This window comes from Mustela nigripes, chromosome 9, assembly GCF_022355385.1.
Source record: "Mustela nigripes isolate SB6536 chromosome 9, MUSNIG.SB6536, whole genome shotgun sequence".
Lineage (NCBI taxonomy): Eukaryota > Metazoa > Chordata > Mammalia > Carnivora > Mustelidae > Mustela > Mustela nigripes.
The window spans coordinates 2,487,641-2,497,951 of record NC_081565.1 but is presented as its reverse complement, the minus strand read 5'-3'; the positions used below and the strand labels follow the sequence as shown (position 1 = coordinate 2,497,951).

General features: G+C 67.8%; 1 long non-coding RNA gene across 1 annotated transcript; it reads right to left on the bottom strand.

The window, feature by feature from the left end:
- Positions 1-5,077: 5,077 nt before the first annotated feature.
- Positions 5,078-8,208, bottom strand: LOC132024963 (uncharacterized). Its single transcript, XR_009406360.1, has 2 exons — positions 7,823-8,208; positions 5,078-6,119 (listed from the first exon to the last, which is right to left on the bottom strand). It is a non-coding gene; the product is annotated as an uncharacterized LOC132024963 (long non-coding RNA).
- Positions 8,209-10,311: the final 2,103 nt, after the last annotated feature.

The following is a 10,311-nucleotide window of genomic DNA, read 5'->3' as shown; positions in this document are numbered from 1 at the left end:
GGGGTGGGGGTTGGAGCCCTCAGAGGTCAGCCCTGAGGAGGGGGCACCTCCCGAGAAGGCCAGGGCTGTGAGTGCACAAGGTGGGCCATCACTGTGCCCTTGAAGGTGCAGATCCAAGGCCAGGTTGGAGCCTGCCCAGGGGGAAGCCAGAGGGTGGGCCCCCGTTCATCATCACGGGGGTAGCACCTGCACCCCGGGCCTCTGCACGGCGGCCTGGGCACGGCTCCCCAACCCCCAGCCTCAGGCCCGACCCTGATACCTGCCAGCCCTTCCCGGCCCTGACCTGGGGAATCTACGACCAAAGCCCGTGAGGCCGACACTCTGCTCACAGGGGCTGGGACAGCCTGTGTCTGCAGCCGGCCGGGGACCCCCAGTGCCGATGGGCAGAGTTCCTGTGGGAGCTTCTGGGCCCGTGCGGCCCGCTGCCCAGAGAGGAGCACGGGGAGGGGGCTGGAAGGGACCCGTCTGATGGCGCCTTCCTCGACCGCCCTGGCCCTCGAAGGGGTCCCGATGCAGCAGGGCAGGGGTGTGGCTTTGGGAAGTCGGCCCTGGCTCTGGGGCAACAGGCCTCCGGGGCAGCCCTGGGAGCAGCGCTGACTTCCGCCCCCCACCCCGGGGAGACGTGAGGCTCAGTAAGCCGGGACCCGTGTCCGTCCCCAGCTGGGGGTCTGTTGGGCACAACACTCACCTCCCCGGCCTCATTGTCCTGTCTGTGGCCAGGTGGCCTTGGTTGCCAGCAGGCCCTGTGAAGCCTCAGAGCGTCATCTCGCCACAGCTGGGGTCAGCCATTGAGGCCAGGAGAGCAGGTGACAGCTCAGGGTCAGATTGGCTGTGGAGCCCAGGCCCGGCGCCTGGCCACCTCCCCTGCCCACTGGCTGCCCAGCCCGGCTGAAGACTCTGGATCCCCGTGGAGGGGCAGGGCGAGTGGCTCTGAGGGACACAGACCGTCCAGCGGTCACTCTGCTAGGTGTTCCCATGATGCCTTGACGGCACGCCCACCGCAAACCTGCACAGGAGCGTTGGTGGAAGCTTGCTCCTGGTCACCGGAGGCGGGCCCTGCCAGGCCCTCGAGCAGGTGACCGGTTCGTGGATCTGCCAGGCAGAGACGAGACATGGGCGCATCAGAAATGTGTGTCGCTGAGTAACAGGAGCCCTAGAGGGGGGACAGGGACAGACTCCGTTCCCGAGGGGGGGCGGTCCCAGGAAAGGCCTGGTCCCCAGGCTTCCGGTGCGAGCAGGGGTGGAGCAGGGGGGACCTCTATGCCATTTGCCGCCCTAACGGTGGGGACAGGATGCTGTCCACCTGTCCAGACCCGCTGCCCCGGCCACACCCCTTGTGAGGGAACTGAGCAGAGAGAAGGCCAGGGGAGGTGACAGTCCTGGGCCAGCAACCTCCCGAAGGGGGCAGGGAGGGAGCAGGGCTGGAGGCAGCGGGCGGAGGGAGCACATGTGGGAGAAGCCGTACTCCGGCCCCCGAAGCTGCTCCCCAGGCCGCAGGGGTGCCGGGCTCGTCCCTCTTGGAGTGGGGGTGCCGGGCTGGGGGAGGCAGCGGCCGTCACGTGGTGGGGCAGAGCTGGAGACGTCATGGGCTCCCCTGCCCCTTCCTGCACATGGCCGTGTGTGGCCACGCGGGGGACCCATGCACATAACACAGGCAAGCGCGCCCACAGAACCGCTGTGTTCACGCCCAGACCTTGGTCTCTGACCCGGGCTCGCCGGGCCACCGGAGCCGGAGGACCACTCCCCGTGTACCACGGATACTCCCGTGTCCAAGTGATGGGGGGTCGGTCCAGGCGCTGGATCCCCGGAGAGGTGGTGGCTGAGTGCGCTCCAGAGTGGTGGCTGCGCAGGGGACGTCCTGATCAGGGGCCACTGTCAAATGGGGGGACGAGCGGGAGTCCACGGTGGAGGGGCTGGGAGCATGGCCTCGGCCAGGGACCAGGGCCACCACCTCGGGAGACAGCCACACGGTAGCGGGCACCCCTGAAGCCACGTGAAGAGGACGGCCCCCCCTGTGGTCTTCCTCCCAGCCTCCCCACCCACCCAAGCACAAGGCGCACGGGCCGATGCCCACTGAGGGACATTCCCTGGAGGCCAGTCCTCCTTCAAACTGTGCGGGTCACCAGACAGAAGGAAAGTCATTCCAGACATGGCGGCTCAAGGTCACATGGGGTCTAGGATGGGCCCCTGGGACAGGGAAGGGGCATCGGGTGGACAAAAAAGCCGGCCCCCCGGGACGCGTGGGCGCGACACACCGGTGGGCTCGTTCTCCAGGACAGACGTGCCCGAGGGCGGCCGAGGCCAGCGTGGGGAGGGTGGAGACGAAGTGTCGAGCCCCCTCCGTGCTCTGCGGTAAGTCTGATGCCTTTCTAAAGGAAAAAAGTTCATTTCGAAAATCAAAATGCCGCGTACGCGTAAAAAAATGTCACAGAGCGTCGCCCGAGTTCTTACGGAAACCAACACGTGTATCGTGAGGTCGTCCGGCTGCTGTAAACAAAGACTTGGCTTTTCCAGAAAGATTCCACATCAAGCCTTTGCTAGTATCTCACGTTCAGGGAAGAAAGAGAGCAGGGAGAGAGGGGGAGAGGCAGGGGAGAGGCAGGGAGGGGCGAGGGGTGAGAACGCAAGGAGGGGGGCCGAGGTGGGGGAGGGAGGGCTGGCAGGGGAGGGGAGGGGAGGGCTAAGCGGAGGGAGGGCCGCAGGGGGGTGGGGAGACACGGGGCCTAAGGTTAGGGTCACTAGCTAGGTCACTGCGGCTTCAGTCCTGGGCTCCCCAGGAGAGAACCTGTGCCGGCGGGGGTGTGCGCCGTCACAGAACCACACGCGGCCAGTCCGCGTCCCGGAGCAGCTTGGACACCACAGTCTGAAAAGGCCGAGGTCCGCCAACCCAGCAGCAGCCTGGGTGCTTGGGGGACCGTCGGCCGGCCTGTGGGGCGAAGCCGCCCCTCTCCGTCGGGGCCCAGCTGGCAGCCGTGGCCTGGCTCCCAGACACACCAGGGACCTCAGCCCGGGGCCTCGGCTCGGTGCCCGGGCCACACGGCATGTCACCCGTCTGTGGCTCAGCCTCTAGTGCTCCCGGCAGAGGCTTCCCAGGCTCCAGGCCAGCCAGACGGGGGTGGAAAGGCCCCAGAGCCCGGGTCCGAACGGAGCCTCCCACTGGAGAGGGCATCCGTGTGGAGCAGAGGACGTGGGCTCGGCAGGGCTCCGTGGCCTCAGGTAGTGGCTGGGGACCAGGAGGCCCTGCGGCCGGGACTCACGCCCTCACTCGGCTCCCCAGGTGAGCCTCGGTTTCCGCCTCCGTGCGATGGGCCGGTCCATGGCACCTCGTCACGGTGCTGAGCCGGGCTGAGCCCGACCAGGGACCGGGGACCTCCGGGAACCCTTGACATGTGTCCGTCTGGAACCACAGGCTGCGGTGTGGGCCCATGGGGGACGCCCAGACCCGTGTCTGGGCTTTCCCAGCCGTGGGACAGTGTCCGAGCCCGATGCGGCAGTGGAAGGTGGTGTGGGCTGCCGGTGTGGCCGACTCCGGCCAGACGGGCCGTCCCCGGGGTGCTGGGCGGTGGGGAAGCTCACCGCGGCTGGAGCCCGGACAGGTGGGGTGCACGGGAGGAGGGCCCTGGACGCTGCGGCCCAGGCGGGCAGCACCGGCCGCCGCCACCAGAGGGCAGCGTCGCCCCGCTGAGCGCTCCCCGGAGCCCCTTGCCCGGTGGCCTGGCCAAGCCCGCCGTCTCCCTGGCAACCGCCTCCACCATGACCTCTCCCCGCGCCATCCGCCCGGGCTGCCACGGGGTTGGGCCCTGGAGAGGTCCCCGCCCTGTCCCCACGCCAGGCCGAGTTGCTGCCCGCCTGGGAGCGCCGAAGCGCCGAGGGGCCCCTGCCAGCATCTCCGGTTCCGTCTCGTCCCGGGGCCCCCTTTCCTCAAATGCGTGTCTTGTCCCATATCCCTGGACGCACAGGGCGGAAAACAGGGGGCACTGGGATCGGGGCGGGGGTTGGGGGGAAGGCGGCCGACACGCTGCGACCCGCCTCGCCCCGCCTCGCCCCTGCCTGCGGCTCCCAGCTACTGGCTCACACCCGGACGGTCGGGAGTGGGTGGGGCGGGTGCCCCTGCCGCGGGCGGAGTGGATGCAGGACGAGGGGATCCGGGCCGGGCCAGGCCAAGGGCAGGGCCAGGTCGAGCTCTCTCCGTGGCCAGACCTTGTCAGGCATGAAGTGGGTTTGGATTCTGAGCACCTGGGACGCCGCTCTGATGCTCCCAGCCTGTCCCCAGAGACCGCAGAAGGCCCCCACGACCGGCACGGTGGGACATGCCGGAGCCTGCGCTGGGGGCCTGGCTGTCAGGAGGAAAGGTGTGTGGCCCGCGGGAGGCCGTCCGAGGTGCGAGCTCTGAGCAGGCCTCGACCGGGAGCGGGGCGGGAGGCAGCCGGTGCGCGGGGCTATGGGCAGGTTAGGCCGGGGCCGGAGGGCATGAGGGCCACGGGGCTGGGCACCAGCCAGATGCCCCACCGGCCTCCTCTCAGTCCCCTTCCAAATGGCTCTGCCCCTTACCTGCCTTCCATGACGCTCCTGGCCCGGAGGCTCGGCCCGCTCTCTCCCTGCCCTGCCCCCTGCTTCCGCTCTCCTTGGCCTCGTGGGCTCCAGGGAAAAGACCAGCACCGAGTCCCCCCACCCCTGCCGCCCCGTGCCTTGCTTCTGCCCGCTCAAAGCCTCTAGGCTTGGTCCGGGGCATGTTAAGCAGCCTGTGGACTCCTCCTTCGTGGGGCCCCCTGGCTTCTCCGTGGGGTGCCCCGAGACCCCAGCACGGGGCCCAGTGCCCGGCGGGGCCGAGCGCACGACGCCCCAGAGCAGGGGGCCGTGCTTCCGTGCCGTCCCAGGGCACCCGCATGACGACAGGACCGTCGTGCTGGGGCGGGTCGGAGACCCCAGGGTGCCCCCCCCACTCACCCATCTGCTCAGCAGACACTGCCCAGAAACCCAAGCTGGCTGGGCAGGTGGCCGGTGCCTCTGGCGGAGACGCAGTGTGGGCCACATATGGGATTAGGAACGTTCTGGTAGTCGCATCGGGAGCCACGTGACCTTTAATAATATACTTTTATTTAATCCAGTATGGGGAACTGTTATGACTTCGATACGCGAGCAACACAAAAGTTACTAACGAGCTCTTCTTCATTTGGTTTTCGGCACAAAGTCCTAGAGACGCGGTACCGTTCACACTCGCAGCACGTCTCCGCTCGTGCGAGCTGTGTTCCGAGCTCTCCGAAGTCACGTGTGGCTCGTAGCCGGCATACTGGACAGTGAAAGTCCAGAACATTCTCACGGGGCTGCCAGCAGACAGCACGTGTGGGCTGATCTGGGTCAGGACGGGGACGAGCTCAGAGTGCGGCGGGAGCGCAGGCAAAGCGCAGCCAGGGGCGGGGCGGGGGGAGCGCTGGGAGGCTTCCCCTCTGGGCTGGGCACGGAACAGGAGGTCCTCGGGCACAAAATCTTCTAATTTCATCCCTGGGACCCGTGTAGGGCTCGGGAAGGTCGAGGATGGTGTGAAGAGGTCGAGGAGCTGTGAGGACCTCCCCACCAGGTGCACCTGGAGGAGCGCTGGGGTTAAATCCTCTGATTTCTGTCCCTCGACCAGTGTCGACGATTTCCCCTCTTCAGCTACTGGCAGGTGGGCCCATAGGTCTCGAGCTGTACTGGCCGGGCCCCTGGACAGGGCGACCTGGTCCCACTGCTGACAAGGCCGTTGCGCCTATGCTTGAGAACCTTCTAGAGCCCCTGGTTTTCTGTCGCAGGTGGGAGTCCCAAAGCTCACCCGTAACCAGGCAGGATTCTCCAGCTGCCGCCTGTTTGGTCTTCCCGGGGCCTGACCGAGGCCTCCCTCCTCCCGACCGAGGCCTCCCGGGCTGCTGCTGGGGCCCCGGGCCGGGCTGCTCGGATGCTCCTCGCTGATAAAAGCCTTTTGACACGGATCTTCCGCAGAAATGTTTCTGCGAAGAATCAAAAGATTACGCCTGCACTGGGGACGTCTCTGGATAGGTGACCGTGCTGGTGGCTGAGGGCTGACAGCTCTGTGTGACCAGAGGCATGTCCCTTCCGCGCTCTGGTGGGGTCCATGTTCCCTGCTGTAGGGGAAGGATTGTTCTAGGATTGAGGTTTGTGGTTCCGGGGCCGCGGGGTGGGCGGCCAGCGGGTCCCTCTCCCCCCAAACCTTCCTCCTCTGCTGTGTGTACCCCGCGGCTTCATCCGGCATAAACAGTGCCCCCCCCGCAGACACTTGCTGCACCTTCCACGGAAGAAGGGGTCTGTGCGTTCTTCTCGGGGGCTCTGGGTGGGTTGGGGCAGGGCCCAGCAGTGTGGTCGCCGTGAGGGGCGCGCCTGTCGAGCCTGAACTCCCCCTGAAGCCGAGGGAGGAAGCCCGGTGGGGACTGGGGGGGGGGGGGGGGGGGTCACGCCCACGCAGCCAGGCCCGGCCCGGTCGCGGAGCCGCTGGAAGTGTGGGTCCACCTCTCTCGGGAGGCCGAGTGGGTGCGCCGTGTGAGATTGGGCGTGGGTTTGGGCTCCGTGACCCCATCTGGCCTCCACGCATCCCCCGTGAGCAGGTGTCCTGGACCCCGCGGGGCCGGCCCTGTGTCGGGCGGGACCGGGAGTCTGCCCTCGGACTCTCTCCCCTGCCCGGGCTCCTTCGGGCGGTGCCTCCCCACGCAGTGCACGGCTGGTCTATCGCCATGCAGGAAAAGAGGGTTCACTCGGCAGACCCCATGTGCCCACAGCCTGTGCTTTCTGAAGAAAGGTCTGGTCCTGGCCCAGCTGCTGGGAGGCACCGTCTGAGCCCTTCAGACGCCCTGCCTCAGTTTCCCTGGGGCCGTGGCGCACGCCAGAGAGTCTCTGCTGCTGAGGCAGAGATGGGGGGGCACTGCAGGGGCAGTTGGGCCTCACGGGATCAGCTCGGCCTCTGCAGGGCCAAAGGCTCGGGTCAACTGCGTGCACCTGACCGACAGCCGGCGATCTCAGGTGGCTTCCCTGATCGGCCCCACGTGTGGGCACCCCGGGTCCAGGAAGCATGTGAGCGCCGACCGGGCCCCGGAACCACACCGCTGCGGGCTGGCCCTGCGGGCAGGGGAGTGGGGACCGTGTCGGCCCCATTTCTGCCACAGCCCGTAGAGGGCAGTCCTGTCCCAGGAGCCCCCACGTACAGACCCCTGCCACATTTCGCTGAGGCTTTCCCGGGCCTTCGACGCCTCTCCCCGGCTGTCCACATTCCCAGCTCTGGCCCCCCAGGGCAGCCATGTGGATCCCCGAGTCCCCGGGGAGAACCACAGTGCTCTGGGTGTGGGGAGCCTCCGTGGGCTGGGGAGGCGGGTGCTGGCCCCCCGCCCCGTCCCAGATCTGACCCTCCTGGGCACCGGGAAACAGCGTGGAGGGGACACTGTGTGGCAGAACTATGGACACGAAGACTTGGGTCTTCTTTGCAGCTGGGGTGCAGGGGGCCTGTGGGGGCCTCTGAAGGCGGCGCCTGGATCTTTCTCCTTGGGCTCTGGTGGTACTTCCACGTTGGCCTCGCTGAGGCTTTGGGGTGCCGGCAGAGCTGGGATGGCCCGGGCCCGTCAGGCAGCCCCCCGGGGGCCCTCCTGTGCCAGCCCTCCCAGAGGGGTCTCAGGCCCCAACTGTGAGTATGTCTAGTCTTCGGGCCGTGGCTCCAAGTGGTTCCCAGCCTCGACCACGCTCCCCCATCTCTGCCTGAGGTTAACCTGGGCTCCCTCCAGGGCGCAGATGCCCCTTCTCCCCTGAGCCCTCTGGAACCGGCCCTCCCCGTTCAGCTCCACACCTGCCTCCAGGTGAGTCGGTCTCTGGCGCCAGCACTGGACAGAGGCTGCTTTTACTGGACGCTCCCAGCACGGGCCCTAGCGTGGAAGCAGAGGCTCCGCGTGGAGACGTGGCTTCCCCATGGCTGCACGCCTCGGCTGTGGGGCTGGGACCCCCAGCAGGCCCGTCGCAGCCCAAAGCCGGGTCCCGAAGCTCTGCGCAGCTCTTTCCCCGGCCCCGGCCCCCCCGGGCTCCCAGTGTGGCCAGGACCCTGGCGTCAGGAGAGAGCAGCCGTCCTTAAGGCCCTGTGGCCCCAGAACCGTGTCCTCCCAGGGTCCAGCCCTGGGGCGGGGCGGCAGCGGAGGCCTGGGAGCGCCCTGGGGCCCGCGCCTCCCCGGCCTGCGGACGTGGCCGCCCCCGCCCCGCCACGTCTGCTTGTCCACCCGCCGGCAGGAAGCCGCGCGCCTTGCTCTCTCTTTTTGTGAATTTTGGAGGGCTGTTGTTGCAGGAAACATCTGGACGTGGTCCAAGGAACATAATGAAAAGAGAGAGAGAGAGAGAGGGAGCGGAGGAGGCAGGGTTGGGGGAGGTTTGGAAAAACCATCTGATTTCACTTTGCAAAGACGACCGCGCTTAGGCTCGCAGGACCTCCCAGGCCCCTCGGAGCCAAACCCTGCGGCTGACGTCAGGGGGAAACTATGAGGCTCGGGATGATTTGTGACACACACACACACAGAACGGGTCCCAGGCCGGCTCCTGGCTTTCGAATCAGGACAGTTGATGAAACACGGGGTCTTTTCCAGAAGTGAGGAAAGCAGAACAGGGGCCCTCGCCTTGGACTCGCCGGGGCGTCTGGTCCCAAACTTGTGGCCGGGCCGGGCCGCCCCTCGGCGGGAGGGAGGAGGAGGAGGAGCACTCCACCGGGCTAGTGGCCAAAGTTTAGTTTCCGCTGGGGGGGCGGGGGGCATCCACAAGCCCCCCCCCCCCCCCCCCCCCCCCCGGCCCCAGCACGAAGCCTGGCTGATTCGGCTCAGCTCTCCCCGCCACGCCTTTGGTGTCGAGGGTTCCCAGGCTCGGGAAGGTGCCCTGGGACTGTGGGGCTCAGGGCTCCCCGGTTCAGTGTGTCCCCACTCCAGTTCTTTCCACGCGTGCCCTGGGGTTGGGGGCCGAGGGTCGCTGACCGTCACGCTGTGCCCGGGTCCTGGCTTCCGTCCTGGAGTGGGAGGGAGGGTGGAAGCCAGCCTCTGTGCCTTCTGCCCTGGGCGGGTCCAGCCTGGGGTCAGGACGTGCCTGTCTCAGCACCGCTAGACGGGTGCCTATGGAGGGCTGGGGCCCAGAGCCAGGGGTCCAGGAACATGGCAGGAGCTGTATAGGAAAGGGGGCCAGTTGCCCGTCGTTAAGATTTTGGGGCTTCTCCGTGGAAGCTTTCCCTGATGGAGGCCAGGCCTCCGTCCGCTCCAGCTGCGGACCCCTCCCAGACAGGCCTGCCAACCCCAGGGACCTCACAGCCGGGGGAGTCTGCCCGGGGCAGGGTGGGGGGCTAGCCTAGTACCACGTCCGTGTTTCGTCAGAAATGTTTCTTGAAATAAAACCCCGCAGAGAAGCCCAGCGATGGCAAGGACGGGCCGGTGTCTGCCCAAAGCCACTCAGGTTCAAGGGGACCAGCTGACCCGGGTCTGACCTGGAAGCAAGGCCCCGCCCTGGGGGCCCACGCAGCAGGGCTCCCCCGAGCAATGCCCCGCAGGCTCTTCGGGCACAAGTGAACTGCCCCCCCCTCCTTCCACTTGGCAGGTGGGAGGCCGAGGCCTCGGAGGCCCCGGGCTCGCGTGGGGCTGTGGGGCTCAGCCCGGAGGCTGTTCGGCTGGGGGAGGGGCAGAGCCTGGCTCGGGACACAGGGCGTGGGGGGCGGGGGGCGCCTTCTGTCTGGGACACGGTTCAGCAGTGGCTGTAGCAGCCTTGAGTCATGGGCTGGGGCCTCCTGGCCTCTGGGGGGGTCTGAAGACATTTTTTCCATGGAAAGTAGCCTCTGGCTCTGCGCTAAGCGTGGAGCTCTCGGTCCGCCTCCCACAGCCTGCGGGGGCCTTGGCCTTGGGCGACGGCTGTGCTCGGGCTGAGTCTGTCTGTCAGACCCTCCCCGGGTGGGGGTGAGGTGGGAGCGCCGGGCAGGGGGCGGCCGGGCGGGTTCTGGGCCCGGGTCAGCCTCCAGCGGGCGCCTGCCCTCCGGTCGTGTGCTCTGTTTCCCGCTCGCATCTTGCTTTGGGGAGAGGTGGGTGGACAGACGTCGACGGTCTGGCTGGGAGGGACAGACCTGACCCCTTGCTGGCCTTCAAGGGCACGATGGGGTGGGGGCGGGCGGCAGGCGGCAGGAGGTGGACCGTCCCGAGACGGAGGGCTGGGGAGGGAAGAGCGTAGCTCCGGGGGTGTCCGCCAGCGCCGCAGCCGCCCCGAGACCCGCGGGCCATGGCCCTGGTGCAGAGACACCCCCCGGCTTCGTGGGGTCCCTCCACCGCT